Source organism: Acinonyx jubatus, chromosome X, assembly GCF_027475565.1.
Source record: "Acinonyx jubatus isolate Ajub_Pintada_27869175 chromosome X, VMU_Ajub_asm_v1.0, whole genome shotgun sequence".
Classification (NCBI taxonomy): domain Eukaryota; kingdom Metazoa; phylum Chordata; class Mammalia; order Carnivora; family Felidae; genus Acinonyx; species Acinonyx jubatus.
Window position 1 is genome coordinate 7,681,526 of NC_069389.1, and position 17,791 is coordinate 7,699,316.

At 44.0% G+C, this 17,791-nt stretch overlaps 1 protein-coding gene across 3 annotated transcripts in view; it reads right to left on the bottom strand.

Moving 5' to 3' along the window:
- MID1 (midline 1) overlaps positions 1 to 17,791 on the bottom strand; it is a 579,948-nt gene that overhangs the window by 334,858 nt on the left and 227,299 nt on the right. Inside the window, exon 1 of one of the 3 annotated variants that reach the window (XM_027054474.2) lies at positions 5,608 to 6,038. The exons of the other annotated variants lie outside the window; for them this stretch is intronic. The gene's annotated coding sequence lies outside the window, so the exon portion shown is untranslated. Of the gene's footprint in view, positions 1 to 5,607; positions 6,039 to 17,791 lie in introns of those variants that run through there. 3 annotated transcript variants of the gene reach the window in all.

Here is a 17,791-nt window from a genome sequence, read left to right on the forward strand (position 1 = left end):
AAAAATTAAAAAAGTGTAGATCCCGGGGCGCCTGGGTGGCTCAGTCGGTTAAGCGTCCGACTTTGGGTCAGGTCATGATCTCACGGTTCATGAGTTCGAGCCCCGCGTCGGGCTCTGTGCTGACAGCTCGGAGCCTGGTGCCTGCTTCGGATTCTGTGTCTCCCTCTCTCTCTGCCCCTCCCCCGCTCACGCTCTGCCTCTGTCTCTCAAAAATAAATAAACATTAAAAAACATTAATAAGAAAAGTGTAGATCCCCTACTTCTGACTTATTTTCATTGAACTTGAGATAAGATACAACACTAAGAAAGAAAAAAAAATCTTCCAATTCGACTATAAAACAATGTTTTCTTCGCATTTAAATATTTTATGCTGTGTTTATTGAAAGAGTCCTTTTAGGCTGATTTAGACCAATTTGTATAAAAAAAATATGTTCCTCCTGTATGTGCATACATGGGAAACATAGGCAAGATAAACTTTGTAAGATTCCAACTTTTCTAAATCACTTTTCAGTTGGAGTTGTCATGTGCATGCTTTGTGCCAGAATATAACAATTCTTTTAAAAGAGCTTTTCTACTGTTTTTGGGTTTCTACCAAAAAGCAGAGGGATGTAGTAGGTGGGGGGTGGGAGAAAGAGAGTGGGGTCTGAGGGTAACCTTGGGGGCATGACACCTTTCGAGAGGTCCATCTCCAAGACTCCTGGAAAACTGTTATAAATTGAAGCCAGGGAAATGTTCTAACTTGTTAATAAAGCAAGTGGCTTTTGTCAATGGATTTACTAGCCCAGTCTCCCCCCACTGCCATCGGAAAAGCTTTCAAGCTGTCAGATTAGTAAGCGCGGAAGTGGATATTTTTGTTTTGTTTATAAAACGCGTTACTTTTCAGAAAACACCTTAAACGGAGGAAACCTGTGGTTGAGATAACATAGATCGCCCCAGAAGGCAGAAGGCTTTTTCAAACAAGCGTCTCACACACAAAAACCTATGGGGGACAAGCAGGTGAACACAAATAAGCAAAGAGAACCTGGAACAGGACATCAGAAAGTATATCATGCTTCACTGAAAAGCAGATTGGAAGTCACTGCGTGGGCAAAATCGCACCCAGGCCCCCAGTGTGTGTGTACTTCCTCGATCCCTTAATTGTTTACTTGAAGACGCCCATTTCAGCTCCAACTAGTACTTATCGATTGGCCTCATGCCCAGCATCTCACTAGGTGCTTTGACAGACATGACCGTTTTCAATATTCATAACCACCCAATGACTTGTGTATTTGTGTCTCCATTGATAGATGAAGAAAATCGAATCCCAGAGAAGTTTAAGATGACTTGGCCAAACCCACCATCCACTGCTTTGTTTCTTAACTTTAAGCCAAGTATATCAGTTCGAGTAAACTTGTGATCCGTTCTCTATAGTTTATATACTGTTTCGTTCCCCAAGGCAATACATGATGAGTGCGTCAGGACAGATCTAAATAACTGTACAATTAGATACTCAGGGGGGGAAATAATTTTGGTTTAAATAACCAAGGCCTCGGTTGCGGAACAATACCTATAAATAATGCAGCATTTCCTGGCTCCAGCTCTTCAACCGAAATTCCAATTCTGTCACGTGTTAAAACTCAAACTGCCAAATTGAGGGGGTTCTGCTTAATTTCATCTCTGTCTCAAGTTCAGACAAGTGAAGGGCACCTCACAAGAGAGCGAACCGATGAGGACATACAGTTAGAGCCATTCTTTATGTAGATCCAGCTAGTAAGTACCATGCCCATTGGAGAATGCTATGTTCCGCAAAGCACTGCCATCCATTTTTATTTTCCTTTTAAATAAAAAATAAAATTAACCGAACCCTTGGCAATAATATAGAAAGTAACTTAATTTCTCTGCCACGTTCACTCGCAGAAGATTCCCTTCTATGTGATTGCAAGCAATTAATTAAAATATGGAAATGTACTTTTACATTTAACTACAAACCCTAGTCTCGTCTATCACCTCGCCAGCTAACCTTTCTTCAAATATAAATATATTTTAAATTGGTTTTGCCAATGCCCTAGGTACTTGGAGAATCCTACTGACACAAACCAGTTATTAATTCATGCTCCCTCGTTCTAAGCCTGAGACACACAACCTCAGAAGTAACGGCAGCTGTTTTTGTCTGCTTCGTAAGCACTGTCACTGGAACTTGAACCTTGATCATTTCCGGTGGTTAAGAACCAGCGTCAGAGCTCTCCTCTTCACGTGGTGCCTCGGGAATCCCTAATACCCCCAAGGAAGCGTGGTCGGGAAAATTCCACGAAGAAGCTGTAAAGAAGTGCCATCCGGCTCTCTGTCACTTACAGATGCGCCGCACCGAGCCAGGTGGCACCTTTCTTCTGTAAGTACAGCCACGTCCACTGGCGCCTCCCTGACGTGTTCTGACATGGAAATCATCTGGTCACTGACAGCACGACCATCATGACCTGTGTGTCACCTGCTTTATGCCCACCAGTTGGGAAGCTCTGCCTTAAAGAACGTCCCTTGGGATGATCAGCGAAAAAGTAAGCGGTCAAGTGCGTTTGTCACAATTCACATCTCATGAAGATTTGGTTTAAATTCATCTGTGTCTTATATACCCGCTTTTCCTCCAGAGTACTTAGCACAGAACTTCAAAAGGCACTCAATAAATATTTGCTGAATGAATGTAACAGGAATTAATAACGCCAAATGTTTTTGAAAAGGTAATTGATGTCAAATGGTAGGCAGAGAAAGCCAGAGAAAGTTCACCAGGGATAGGAATGCTGTGTACAAATCTGGTACGGTGTCCAAGGAAAGAATTTACATTTAATAAATCACTTTTGAAACCAGGTTCTTTTATGTCATTGCCTCTGGACTAGGCCACACTGGCAGCAGTGGAATCCCGGGCAAACAAACCCTGATAGCAGTTTGAGGAAGGGGAGTGTAAAGCATAACTAAACATTAGAAAGGATCCCATGGGGAAATGCTTTGTCATCAGGTTTTTTTAGGAGATCTTTAAGAATAGAACAACACACGCACACGCACACACACATCCCTCTTTAAATTCTTTAGGGAATAAAGAGGGCAAACTGGATAACTTATGGAGGGCTTTGACACCCCCACCACAGCATGAAAAACGGTAAGAGCGTGGGTATTTTCCTTCACATTTAGCCCCAAGGCCCAAGTTAACACAGCGTAGCAGAATTTTGACTTGCTCGATCTGTATTCTGGGCCTGGGCCGTCAGACAGTTTCCTAACGTTTACACATCATGTCGGATACAGAAATTGATCCTATCTGCACGTTGCCCTGGGGCCAAATGGGGAAGCTGCGTGGCCCAGAGATAAATTTCAGGGGGATACACCCGGCCCAGGCACGGCTTGACGGCCCAGATGACAAACAAGACCAACATCCGGGCAGGTCTGTGACCCATTCATTGTCCACCAGTGCTCCGTGGCCCAGCCACTGGGAAACTCTGCCCAAAAGAATATGCATTAGGTGATCAGGCAAAAAACAAGCCACCAGTCCAGTTTGCAGCAAACCACACTTCTGACGTTACACGTGCTCAGGGAGTCACAACACATACTAGCAAACGGGCATGGTAAGGCTCTGAGAAGGCCTGCTTCTCTTTGGTTGTTTCCCTCCAAGTGTTTTCAATCTCCTTTAACCAAGACCCCTCCTAACATCTCACAGATCTAAAGAGGCTGCCGGATGGCTGTGCCCTCCACACAACACACTAGCGGTGGCTTGAAAAGGGCTAAGGCGACAACACAGCATCCCAGGATCGGTTCAGACCCTGAAATAACTTGCATCTTCCAGAAGGAATCCTCCTCAAACTCTATTAACACCAAGGTGTTAAGTTAAATACATTCATCACCATTCTTGCCCCCAAACGAGCTGCCGAGCAGCCAAGGATGAGTAGGTTGTGGACACAAGACCCCTAGTCGTCCGCAGTCACGTTGTCACGAGACTCAAAACCCCGACGTCTACCCGAGGCCCTCCGCACCCCAAGAGACTTATCTATCTTTCTGGTTATATATTCCCCTGGCTGTCGATGTAATTAGTATATAATAACTGTGTACATATGAACTCACAGGAAAAACAGCGGACGTGCCGGTTGATTTGGCCTGGGGCCATCGCATCGGCAGGGCGAGACAACCCGGTATAAACATCTGTTATTAACCGTGTATTTTCAAATAGTGTTTTGTGTCTCCTGGGTTACTGATTCCCGTTGGGAAACTGGCTCAAAAACGTCTGCCTGTGTCTGTCTTCCAAGTTCTGCTGCTTTTGCTATTAAGAATTGTATTTACCAAAACGTCTACTGTACCACACATACAGCTTTTCTAGGTTTCCTTCTCCGGGCCGTGAGCAGGTTTCATTTAAACTATGTTACTGTGGAGAGTTATGCTTTCTCAAGTCAAGGACCCTACATAAAACTGGCCATAGCTTTTGTTTTTCTGAGCAGGTAGCTGCTGGTCCCCATATTTAATCAGTAGCCTCCTAGAGGCTTGTGATTACTTGCGATCACTTGCGATTTTTTTTTTTTTTTTAAAGCGATCACCCTCTCCTATCTGTTTGCACTGATTACTTTTCTGGAAGTTAGTTTCGGAATGGGACGACCCAGAAACCGGGTCCTTAACTCGCCGCGGTCACTGGCACAGCTCACTCAATTAGGAAAACCCCCTTGCCGTGAAAAAATAAAAAAATAAAACTTTGTACCGGATTCCAAATCCCTTTTGACAGCTCTCCTATAAGGAAATTCACTTTCTTTTCCAAAGTTTTGCCTATGCCCCAGAACTCAGTTGGAATAGTTTTTTCTTCTTCCGCAGTTGTGTCTTACAATTGGCTGTTCCCAAGTATAATACAATTCCCCTGGAAGTCTGGTAAACACTTTCACGTTTCCGTGTTTAATTACATTCAGATTGAGACTTTTGTATGCGTAGAGAGTATAGCCAAATTCCAACTTAATTGACCGCAATGCCTTTGACATGAAACCCTTGTTCATCGTTCTCGCCTCATATATAAATAGACACCCGCTACTTGTCAAAATGCACGAGTGATCTTTACATTGTCTAGAACAAAGAGCCCAGCCTGGCTTCTTTCTTTCCTCGGTGTTTCAGAAGGTGTCCTTTACTGCAATGTGCAGGACGTAAAGAGTTTGCTGCTGCATGAATGAAAAATGATACCTTCAGACTGCCTTTTTAGTGACAAATTGCCCTTCTGCAGAGTATCACACTGCCTGTGGTTTTAAGAACCCACTTAGATTTACTATTACTTCCTTGGGGACTCAGCCTTCTCGCAAAGCACCCCAAGGCTCATTTCCACTGTTTCAGCGTGCAAAAAAGATGAGAAAGTTTGCTCATCGCGACGGTCTACAAACTCTTGGCTAGTAAAAACACTCTCTGCAATGTCTCAGGTGCTAAAGTCATTGCCTCTGTGAATTCTCGGTGTACGAACCAGGCAGGAAAAGTTGTGTGGAGGTATTTGCGGAGCATTGTGTTTGTTCGCAAAGGAGCTGTGGGGTTGGACCCTGAGCTACGCCTCTCCCTTCGTTTCCTGGGTGAGAGCATCGAGACGCGCCACTTAGCTGAAGCAAGCAGAGAGAGATCGGTAAGACTCACCGGCTTCCCCATCTTTCCCAGGACGGGGGTTTTTGTTCCTCAGCTGTGATCTGGAAGAGACAAACCTGTGGGTCCTCCGAGCAGGCTGCCTCGGAACAGCTGAATGGCCGGGGCGTTCAGGAAGCTTGCTCTGTCCAGCTCCGAATCACTCCCCTTTCCAGGCTGTGTGCTTACACGCCTCCCCGTCAGCGCAAAAATCTGCCAAACTCAGGTCAGCCTAACAGGTTTCCTTATATAGGTAAACATGAATTGCATTCCTGGTGAAAGAAGTTAACTAGGAATCCCGGTAACCTGGTTAACTCTATGCATGCCAGAACGGCTCAGAGTCCGCCAGCCTGCCTGGGCTCTGGTTGCAGCACAAAGGGATTTGTGCGATTTAATTAAAATCATCTTTATCCTGGCGGTCTGTGAAATTGGCCCTTCTGGTAGAACTGTGAGTCAACAGCTCGTATTTTATATCGGGACCTGGGACCGACCTCATAGTGTCCGAAGGCACTGGCAGGGGCAAAACCAAAGGACGGGATGGTATCATTTGCCTTCTAGGTTTTTACACCCAGGTGAACTCGTCTTGAAATGGTTTTCAAAGACGCAAACAGGAGATGTGCTAGGACGAGAGCGTGACTACACGTCCACCAAATAAGGCTCAAATGCCTTACGTGAGCGGGGGAGCTCCTCGTTATTCAACTTTCCCGGGGCCCTCAGTAGATAATGCAATTGGATCATTTGGAGTGTACTCCCCTGACAAGGCAGTAATTGCTACTGTATTTTCTGATGGGTGAAACGACACGTAATGACATCTATTTATTCGCCGTAATAACCCTCCCGAGCCCACAGAGTGACGTGTTATTTGATGGTTTCAGGAAGGAAATCTAAGGCATGTGAATTTGCATAATTGCACGGAAAAACATTTTCAACAGCTTCCTGGACTTAAGAGGATAAGACAATCCACCTTTAAGAGAACTCCTGGAAGGCCCGACTCTGGGCTCGAACTGTAGCTTTTAAATGCAAGCATGTGACAGAGCAATTGTCTAATAACTGGCTCTTCCCCCCTTATGTTTATCCACCGCCAAGTCCAGTAATAATTCCGTGGAAGTCTAACCAATTCGGCGGCAAGTCTTCCTGTGACTCAGTAGAGACTCGAGACTCTGCAGCGCCCGGCCGGGTGTTGGAGGTGGGGACTGCCTGCTAAAGAAAACCTCTCTTCAGATGAATCATCTGTATTTCATCCACTGGGTGTCCCCTCTTCGCGGAGCATCCGTCTTAGTAAAAACAGCTCGGCGCTGCGTCTTAGGCCTCTGCTCAGGAAAGGGGAGAGGATGTTTACACAGCACCTAAGCCAGCACCGGCACAAACCAACTGCGAAGAGCTTCTGCTGGGGGCGCTCCTGGCGCCGCCTCACTCCGATCCACGTTGGCTCAGATCAACTCTTGAAAATTGTGAGCTTCTGTTGAGAGCGGTGAAGCGCAAAAGCCGCACTGTCAGGACGGGGGACTAATCTCTGAACAGCATTTTCGGCGGGGCGAAGATGCTCCACACGGTGTTTCTTCTCATCTCCACAGGAGCGCAGAGATCAAGCGATCGCTCTCGAGTCTCATGACCAGCCTGTGGCAGGCCCCCAGTCCCAGACCTTCTAGATTTGAACTTCCAGAGAATTTCCAAAAATAGAACCAACTTGAAGGGACAGAAGAACATTAAAATGGCAGCTTTCCACGTTCAAATCTAATTTTTAATAATCATACGCCCGGAGAGTTTAAATGCAATATACAAACGGATTAAAATGCTCTTTCTCTAGTCATAACTTACTGCTAAAACGACTGCCTTTAAATGACTCCAGAAAGATCATAAAATGAGATAGGAAGTATATTTTTATTGAAGACGAATTCGGGTGATAAAATGTTATGAAGATATAACTGCAAATATTGCACACATTTTTTCTGTTCACGGTACACACGTTTCTACTGCATCAAGTTAGGACTCATCTCGACTCCCCCACAGGAAGGAATATTAGTGTTTTCTACTTATTGGGTTCTCATTAATCTTAAGTAAAACTCTCTGTTCCATGCCACGTAAATGGCTTACACTACTAGAGCCCATTTATGATCGTGCACCCTTTATGTTCTCATAATTCCCGCTGAAGCAAGTTCTGTTTATGCAGGAACGTTAGACTTTATTAACATGTTGATGCAAGACAAAGAATGCATTTTTTTTTTTTTCCCAGGGCAGGCTAAACCTTTAAGTGCCTTAATCTGGCCTCCAAATTTGTTCTTACAATTCTAAGCAAACACTCATTTAGGTTTTAAACATAAAATATCTTAGGCTATAATTATTGAATTGGAAGGTCAAAATGAAATTTGGATCTCAAAGTAGCATATTTCAAAGAAGGAATATAACCCTCTGCTAAATCCATTTTGGACGCCTCAAGAAATGGTTTGGGAAAGGCTGGCTCACTGACACAGCATGAATTCAGCCTAACCATAGAGGGCCCCAAAGAGAGAGTACTTATGGCGGAATAATTACACCGTGCCCCAAAAATAGCACTTATGGGAAACTAAATAAAATATAAGACCTACTCGAAGGGGAGAAAATATCATAGTGGTTTAAGGAAAACATCAGGGGATAGATTTTAGAACTTCCCAATGACATACAACTAATGAGTAGTTGAGCGGTAATTCAAATCTCAGTCCATCAGACTCCAGGACGCTTGCTATTTCTACAGCACCCTGGGTGTACCACGCTAACCCAAGGAAGAGCAGGTGCCTTGGAGTCAGAAGGTGCTTCCATTCTGGTTCCATGTCTTGGTTGTGTGACCTTTGGTAAGTTACTTATAATGTTTTGACGTTTCACCTCTCGAGGGAAAATAAAGATGGCCACGCACCTCACAGATTACTGCAAGTACCTACTGGGTTTGTTTTTTGTTTTTTCTTTCAATCATTCCCAATACATTTATTGATGTTTCACATGGTCCAGGAGTTCTTCTAGGTCCTGGGAATACAGCCACAAGCAAGTTGGCCACGCCTGCACCATCACAGAGCTAACGATCTTCCAGGAAAGGCTGTGTACATCCATGTTATGGAATGTGAAACTCTCACGTTGCCCTGGATTTCTCATAACACAAGAATGTTTAACTGAGTTCCACAACAATATAGAAAGATTAATAGACAAATGTCCAAGCTTAACACTTTCACTGTAGTCAGTGGCCTCTCCAAGGCCAGAGGCCGGCCTTCCCACGATCAGACTTGGTGGGCCTGGGCTGAGCCAAATAAGGTGAATATTGGGGAAAGGTAACATTTGATGTGTCTGTCATATCATGAAACCTCCTTCGACCAATTGAGGAGGACCGGCACATTCAATTGCACGACATCTTGGAGATGCTCGGGAAACTGGATGCACAAGGAGTTATTCTTGTTAATTCTGTTTGTAAAGAAGTGACGGAAAAGCCTAACACTGCAGCCTGATATCTGTCCGCTAATCTATTTTGAGTTTATTTCCACTCAATAAGCATTTAATTGGTACGTACTATGGAGAAGGGTCTGTGCGGGGTACTAATCGTAAAGGACACACAGAAAAAGAATGGTCCCTAGTTTTAGTGGAGCTTTCTAGAAAGCTCCACTGTTTGTGGTGCTGTATCAGGCAGGATGGGTGAGGTTATGCTCTGTTAACAAGGAACCCCTGGATCTCAGTGGCTTGTAACAACAAAGGTGTTTGTTTCACTCAGGCCAAATGTTTATAGAGATCAACGGGGAAGGTTCTCCATTCACAGCCACTCGGGAGCCCAGGCTGATGAAGGTTCCTTTCAACACATACTTCCACGGCTGCTGAGGCAGGAAACGGGGACCCGGTGAATCATGCTCTGCCTTTCAAAACTTCACTTCATAAGGGACACTTAACTTCTGCTCACCCTTCATCGGCCACAGCAAGTCCTCTGGCCCCGCTTAACTTCAAAGCAAGAGACAGAACTAGAATACACGACGAATGGACACATGGCAGATACGGCAGACCATGTAGCTGGAGGAAAGCATCAATTAGGTAGGCATATTCAATACCCCTTGTGGCCTAAAGACTGGCCATTGCAGTTCGGAAGTTACTGACCAGCTCCGGTTTCCATGAGAGTGCTTGCTTAAAGGTGGACTCCGATTATCGGTGGCTCTGCCTGAACCTTGGGGGAAACAGTGACATTTAAAAAGGATATCCCGAGGCAGGCTCTTCTTAATATTTCTATCAGTTACTTGAGTGATGAAATAAAAGACAAGTTGATTTAATTTGCAGATGGTGCTAAATTGGATAGCTAACACCTCAGGGGATTGTATTATAATTCAAAATGACCTTGAAGAGTAGGGGGGGGGGGAATGACGGTAAAAAAGCAGCTTATGTCCAACAGGGACAAAAGGAGGATTAGAATGAATGGTCCACAAAATACATACTAGAAAACCTATATTCAGCAAATACAAGCCTGTAAGTTGAATATACACTGGCAGCTTAGCACTCTTACTTGTAAAGCCCTTGGCATGGGGGCATTAAGTGAGCCTCATCTCAAGAAATAAGAAATCAGAGCAAATTTAGAAGCAAGAGCTGACATTTCCAAAAGACCAAGTACCCTAGCTCAGACAGTCACATACTTTTTCTGCAAAGGGCCAGATAGTGAATATTTTTGACTTTGCCACGCATAAGTCTCCCTGCTACAACTACTCAACCCCGCTGTTGTGGCTCAAAACAGCCACAGATAATATGTAAGTGAACGGGTATGGCTGGGTACCAATAAAACTTTATTGACGAAACTAGGCAGCCAAGCTTGGGCGCAACTGTGCAGAGCCCTGCTCTCTACATTATAAGAAGTGTCCCAGAATGGCAAGGCACTAAAATTGACTGCAAACGCCTAGAAGGCAAGAGGAGCTCTATTTTGGCCATTTTCTATTGTTCAAGTTCCTTTAACAGTACTTTCCACACAGGTGCTAGTGAATAAATTGGTGAAATAGATTAAATGAAATTAGCCAGAAGTGTTACTACACCAGCCTCCTTATTAAATACTCAGAAAGAATTAGAATATGCCATTCTTTTTGTGTGCTTGTTTTTTATTTTATTTTTTAAAATTTACATCCAAGCTACTTAGCATATGGTGCAACGATGATTTCAGGAGTAGATTCCTTAGTGCCCCTTACCCATTTAGCCCATCCCCCCTCCCACAACCCCTCCAGCAACCCTCTGTTCTCCATATTTAAGAGTCTTTTCTGTTTTGTCCCCCTCCCTGTTTTTATCTTATTTTTGCTTCCCCTCCCTTATGTTCATCTGTTTTGGATCTTAAAATCCTCATATGAGTGAAGTCATGATTTTTGTCTTTTTCTGACTAATTTCGCTTAGCACAATACCCTCTAGTTCCATTCACGTAGTTGCAAATGGCAAGATTTCATTCTTTTTGATTGCTGAGTAATACTCCATTGTGTGGAGATATCTATATCTACATCTATCACATCTTCTTTATCCATTCATCCAGTGATGGACATAGAATATGTAATACTTGAGGATGTCATGGGAATAAAATCCAAAATATAATTTACTGTCTTACTTTATCAAGTATTTATCAACTATATTGCCTTTCGGCTACAAAAATATTAATGAGGAAAAAAATATAAGAAAACCTAGAAGGATTACAACGAGGAAATTAAAGGAAACACAAATTTGCGACAGAATATACGCACACAGCACTTTTAAGTTTTTCCCCCAAGTTCCTCATAACTAGCTGAAGTCAATGAAGCAAATGTTGTCCTTATTAGACAAAGGTGAGAAGGGAGACAAGGAGAGATTAAGTCAATTGTCTCATGTCAACAAGCTAGTGGTGATGGAGAAGGAAATAGTACCCAGGTTCCCTGGGTTTACAATTCGAGACCACGGTAAACACCATGTGCACAGAGGCTGGGAGAATAGAGCCAATATGAAGTGCAACGGAAACCCTGTGGTGTATCTTTTCGGGCGCGTCGAGGAAAGCCCAGCACTCTAAACACCATCTGTCTTTTCCTCCCCCACGTACACCTGCACCCCATCCCTCTCCAAAGCACTCTGGTTTGCAGCCAGCCCCATAGCCTCCCCCTCCTTTGATAAAGCCCTGAAAGCTAAAGCCTGGCTATGGGTGAGTCTTTGTCCCACTGCCCCTGAATCCTGAAACTGACTGCTCGTTGCCATCGCCTCTGACTCTTCCAGTCCAAGTCAGTGTCGTCTCGTGCCTAGATCGGTTTCTCAGCCTCAGCACGACTGGCCTGGATCATTCTTTGTGATGGGGCGGTCCTGTGCTCTGCAGGAGGCACAGCAGCATCTCTGACCTCCTCCCACTAGATGCCAGGAGCACTTTCTCTCCCCTTACCATCCAGGTCACAGCAACCAAAAGTATCTTCAGGCATTGTTGAATGTTCCTGCAGCTGCGGTGACGGGGGAGGGCATGACATTACCCCTTTTGGACAAACTCTGAACTCGATGATTGTAGTTGCTTCTTAATTGTTCTCCCTACTTCTGCTCTTGCCTCTCTGAGGTCTATTCTTCACAGAGCAGCCCAAACCATCTTTTTAAAACATACATCAGATCATGTTACTTCTCTGCTTAAAACCTCTAGCGGTATCTTCGTATAATTAGAATACAATGTAGTTATCAGACCATGGCTCCCAGAGTTCTCCACAGTCCACACTGGCCTTCTTTCTCCTTCCCCAACATACCCACCTTGCTCAGACCTCGGGACCTTTGTATATGTTATCCCCGCCGCCTGGAACGCTCCTCCTGGTGTGGAAGGCCGCATGGTGGTAGCCTTCCAAAGATGTCCACATCTGAATTTCTGGAACTTTGTGAATAGGCTATGTTAAATGGCAATGGGGAATTAATGTTGCAGATGGAATTAAGGTTGCTAATGGGCTGACTTTAAGATAAGAAGACTATCCTGGATTATCCGGGGGGGCCCATTGTAATCACAGGGGCCATACAGTGGAAGAGGGAGGCAGAAGGATCAGTGTCAGGGCAATGCCAGGTGAAAGACTGGGCTAGCTATTGGTGGCTTTGCGAACGGAGGAAGGAGACCATGATCCAAGGGATGTGGGCAGCCTCTAGAAGCTGGGAACAGATTCCCCCCTAGAGCCTCCAGGAGGAAAGCAACCCTGTGGACACCCTGACTTCAGCCCAGTGAGAAATGCACTGGACTTCTGACCTCCACAACTGTAAGATAATAAATGTGGGCTCTTTTAAGCCACTACACTTGCGGTAATTTGTTACAACAGCAATAGGAAGCCAACGCACCTGGCATCTTCACTGCTAGCCCCTAAGCCCTCAGAATGTATGCAGACTTCTTCTTGTCCAGGAGGAGGCCACCCATGATAACCAGGACTCACTGTCACACCCGTCCCACCTCCAATGTTTCTACATCAACTTACCCATTTGATTTCCTTCATAGTTCTTGGTCGCTACCTGACATTACCATAGTTCATTCATCGCAAAGCCAAAAAACAAACAAAGCAAAAGGCCCACCTTGACAAAAAGTAGACAACAATGACAAACTTGAAAAAAGAAACCCAGCGGTCATTTCATGTGTCTCAGAACAGGAATGTTGGAGAAAGGGCCAGGTTTGGATTAAGTAGAGAACGTTTACGTTGGATGAAAAGACATTCTGGACGGTAGTTGAAGTAATCGTGCAATGAAACCGGCTGCCAAGAAGGGCCACGGAGGCCTCGATTGTGGCAACACCCACGAAAGAGATTAGATAAGTCAAGTCAGGAGAATAAGCGGAGCCCAACCTAGAGCATTTACTAGGTGACCTGCGTGTTCCTCCTCCAGCTTGAAAACGTGTGCAGCACAAAGCAACGGGTCACAGCACAACATCTGCATGTAATTGCATTTCTGTTCCAATAATAAATGTTTCAACTGCTATGCTATTTACCAAAGCTGTTATCATAAAGAGCCAAGTGGGGGAAATTTGAAACACAAATGCTTATCTTAAGAAACCTTTCCTTTGCAATTCCCGGTCCAAGTACTGAAACAGCAACTTTGCTGTAGGATATGAATCGTCCTGAGGAGTTAATTTTTGATGTTCTACTTGAGGCTGATTTTTAGGTGTCTGATTCCCTGTAAAAGCCCCTTCTGTCACTCATGGTTTTCTTGGCAGTTTTTGAACCCAAAGAGGAGCAGAGGCTAGAAATTGTCCAGGTTTTCCTCACAGACCTATCATCCGATTTGGGGGCCCACTGTCAATTAGGGAGAAAAGGTGCCTTTTCTCTTTTAGTCAAGAATGTTTATTCTCAGAACAGAAGATGAGAATTATAGATTTCCCCCACCCATCCTACTCCCATAAACTACCCCCACCCCGGGGATTTTTGGCCTTTAAATTGCTTGCAAAATGCCAGGACATTTAACAATTATTAACAGCTAATGTAGAAAAGACTAGAAAATCAAAGAAACTCTTTTTTCCTCGGGTCAGCCTCATCCTCCCATCTCCCCACAGCGGGAGATAATTTTTCTGTATGCCTTGGCGCAAGAGAAGCTGACTTCCCTGCAAAACCACCAGTGACACCAGCAAAGGCGAGCAATTATTTTGGCCTTTTAAACTCAACTTTGAGGGGACGCATGTTCCGCAAAATAAAGCAGGTTGAATTCTTAAGCAATTCGCTTAACTTTGCGCCGTTTAATTGTGTCTGTTGGCCACTCAAAACTTCACCGCTTTGAGTCAAGTATGAAGACTCCCGTCAAGCTACAGAGAAAATAAAACCACAGCTCTTAAAAGGCTACCTCTCTCCATTTGGCTAGGCAGGTGTTTCAAGACCATGTCGTTGAGAGTTTCCCTTTTAATGAGATGGCAAATAACCACGCGGGAGGGCCAATCCTCAAAGGGCAATGAAAACAAGCAATTTTACAGCAATCATGCTAACCCACCTCCCCGTTTCCCAAGGTCTGCATTTCTTCACTCCTAGATGCTTACTTCTCACTTCATTAGCACCGTTTAAAACACCACAGTTGAATATCAAAACCAAATGAAAATTTAGAACATTCTTTTAGGAAGATGAAAATACATCACAGTTTTCCAAAGTGATTTTTAACTAACGCTTTAAAACCCAGATCACTGGCAGTGGTTGGACTATCAGATGGCCAGCATCTAGGCTGCCTACAGTTTCTCCTTTTCCCCCCCGGGGCCCCTGGCCCATAGTATAGGTGACGATGGAGACAGACGTAGAGAGATTCATTCATTTGCCAAGTAATAACGGGTAATGTGTCAGCCATGTGTCCAGATATTAGGGTAGATAACAGCAACTTAATTAAAGGTTGGAAGAATGTCAAAAGTTATGTTTTAGTGAAGCATATAAAACACCCCTGTTACGATGTCACGAGAAGGACACTTCACTTCACCTCTGTGCTATTTTTCCCCAAACCCATAGAAGGGGCTTGAAGTCCAATACCAGGAGGCTGGCATGGCTGGGTGAGCGCCCTCTTCTGGGTCGCAGATTTCATGCCGTTCCTTCACAAGGTGGTCGGGGCCAGGGAGCTCTCTGCTGGGTCTCTTTCATAAGTGCATTAATCCTCACGACCTAGTCACCTCCCAAAGACCTCACTTCCCAATATCATCATGACGTGGGTTAAGACTTCAACATATGAATTTTGGGGGCACACGAACTTTCAGGTCGTAGCAGCTAAATTGAGAGTGACATTCTACAAAATATCTGACCAGCACTCCTCAAAACTGTGAGTCTTGAAAAGGAAAGACAGAGAAACTCATAGCCCAGGGGATCTCAAGGAGACATAATGACTAAATGCACTGAGTCCTGTGGATGGGATCCTAGAACAGAAAGAAGACATTTGTGAAAAAAAACTAGAGAAATCCAAATGAAGTCTGGACTTCAGTTAAGAGTAAGGTACGATGTTGGTTTCTCAGTTTTGACAGAATTACCATGGTCATGGAAGACATTAACGTTAGGGAAAACCAGGCCAAGTGTATACAGCATATCTCTGTACTTTCTTGGAAACTTTTTTGTTGATCCCAAATTATGTAAAAATAAACGAGTAAAAAATTTAAAACAATTTTAAATATTTAAACATGTTTTTAAATGCCTCCCCCCCCCCCACCAAACAAGAATAACACATTAGTCTTATACTGTAGCCAGAGAAGGAAAGACAAGAGGAAGAAAAGAGCCATCCAAGAAGGACAGGGACGGAGGCAGGAACATGCAAAGGAAACAGACAGATATGGAAATAGACTCTGTATCCCTCTGGTGGACTCCAGCAGTTCGAGCTCCCCGGCCTGGCTAGGTGGCCCCCTGCTATTATTCTCTTAAGCTACAGGGATCAGAAGAAAGGATTAGTCTTTAAAAGAACTGAGAGATTTGACATAGATTGGAAACATATTGGAGTACTGAGAAAGTTCTCTGCCTTTTTCTATTTTCAAATGTTAGTTTTTTTTTTTTTCTATGTGATTTTGAAGGCAGATGTGTCAATGAATAGCTCTGGTTTAGCAAGTTTTTCAGGAACCTTGGAGAGAGAGACTGATCAGCAAGCTTTTGACACTGAAAGCTGTCATGTCTTAGAGGGCTGTTCTTTGAGAATCCCATACTGTCTAGTGTCCCAATGCTGAAAGGATACATTTAGGATTGACCTTGGCTTCATCCTAATGGGTACTTCTATTTAGAAATCAATCTAGCTTTTGGTCTACCTGGAATAGATATAATGGGAAGCCAAAAAAAAAAAGTCAAAATCCCTAAGGTTAGGTTAAGTTTTCACAATTGCACATATGAAGTCTTTGGGGTTCTCTTCTTCAAAGGAGTCCCAGCATTTCACAGACGTTTCCCTGATCATTTAACCTCACAGTTAATCTGCAATTAATGTGTGCTTAGAATTTCTGTAGACCAGTGTGCATTCACTTACACGTTCCATGGTGTTTTTCTAAAAAGGGACTTGAAACAGTAGTAACTATAAGTCAGGATAGTCTTGACAAGGTTAAGTGTGAGTTATTAACAGTCAATCAAAAGTATTGGATTAGTGAGGCACCTGGATGGCTCAGTCGGTTAAGCGATCAACTCTTGATTTCTGCTCAGGTCATGATCTCAGGGTTCGAGAGTGTGGCGGGAGGGGGGAGAGGGGCGCCTCAGGCTCTGTGCTCATAGCAGGGAGCCTGCTTGGGATCCTCTCTCTCCCTCTCTGCCCCTCCCCCATCTGCACTCACTCTCTGTGTCTCTCTCAAAATAAAAAAATAAACTTAAAAAAAGTGTTTGATTAGTGTGTGCCCTAAATCAGTCCAAACATGTATTTCCTGGACGGGCTACTCACACCCAGGGCTCCAAATCTTTTATTGATGTTGGTCCCAGAATCCACAAGCCATATTAGATGCAAGAAATCTCTGTCTAGAAACTGATTGAGATTTTGGTAATGGTTGGCATATTGGAAGTGGGAGAACAGGGACAGAGATCTGCAAAGACATCTCAGGGGACTGCATAGTTCATCTTGAATTAGTTTTATATCATAAATGTGAAGTTATTGTGAGCTTGGATTTAAACTTTAATGCAGCAAATTACATAAACTCCTAAACAAGAGCCAAAGTTCCAAAGTGCCCTCTTACATTTGTTTTCCTTTTCCACTGAAACAGCATACCAAATCTGAATCTGATTAAGCCGGCTGAATTTGTTATCAGCGCTAGGAACTATGTATGCTATACAAAAAATTACCTTCACCTAGAAACGCATGTTTAGGTGGTTTTACTCCTAAAAGGATGCTGATTAGAAAGATGTCAAATCCTGGGAGAGGAGACACTTTCTTTTTCCCAAAAAAGAACCAGGTTTGTACTTAGGCTGGAAACAAGGCTGGGATGTTGAGGTGTGAAAACGCACAATGACTGTACAATAAGTTATGTTGTCAATGAGGGATGCCCTGATCATTGTCTGCCAGGCACAATGTCTGGCACTTAGCATATAACTAGCTTTATTCCTGTGTATCTGTGTATCTACCTATGTATCTAGCTATCTTTGTATCTATCTCAAAGTGTCTCAACCTCAGCACAATTGACATTTTGGATCAGAAAGTTCTTTGGTGTGTGTGTGTGTGTGTGTGTGTGTGTGTGTGTGTGTGTGTGTGTATGGGGGAGAGGGGCTCTCCTGTGCACTGTAGGGTGTTGAGCAGCATCCCTGGCCTCCACCCACTAGATACCAGTATATTCTCTCTCCCAGCTGTGACAACCAAA